The sequence below is a fragment of the Phalaenopsis equestris genome, unplaced genomic scaffold (genome assembly GCF_001263595.1).
Source record: "Phalaenopsis equestris unplaced genomic scaffold, ASM126359v1 Scaffold000410, whole genome shotgun sequence".
NCBI classification, from domain to species: domain Eukaryota; kingdom Viridiplantae; phylum Streptophyta; class Magnoliopsida; order Asparagales; family Orchidaceae; genus Phalaenopsis; species Phalaenopsis equestris.
Genome location: NW_018164851.1, coordinates 90,584 through 90,974, shown reverse-complemented (window position 1 = coordinate 90,974; position 391 = coordinate 90,584).

Genomic DNA, 391 nt, shown 5'->3' with positions numbered 1-391 from the left:
TGTGTGATGCGCCAACAATAGATTTTTATCATTAAACATGAATCTCAATGCAGTTTGGGCTAAAAACATTCCACATTCAAATTCAAGACCATCTAAGCGTCAATTTTGGTAAATTTATAGTTAAACTGAGTGAATAAATAAAAGGAATCTAACGAACTCAAGATCATTTAGTTACGATGTCATTAAGGCTCCTAAATATTTAAAAAAAAAATACTTGTAAGCAAGGAGATCAGTTTGGACCGTCCGATGGAATTAGGGATATTGGTCAAATTATCAAGATATCATTCTCAAAAACTATCAATGTGGCCGTCCGACTCAGGTGGAATATTGGTCAAATTTTTAAACTAAAATGGGAGAGGAGAAAAGAAGAGTGAGCTGACTACTAAAACTT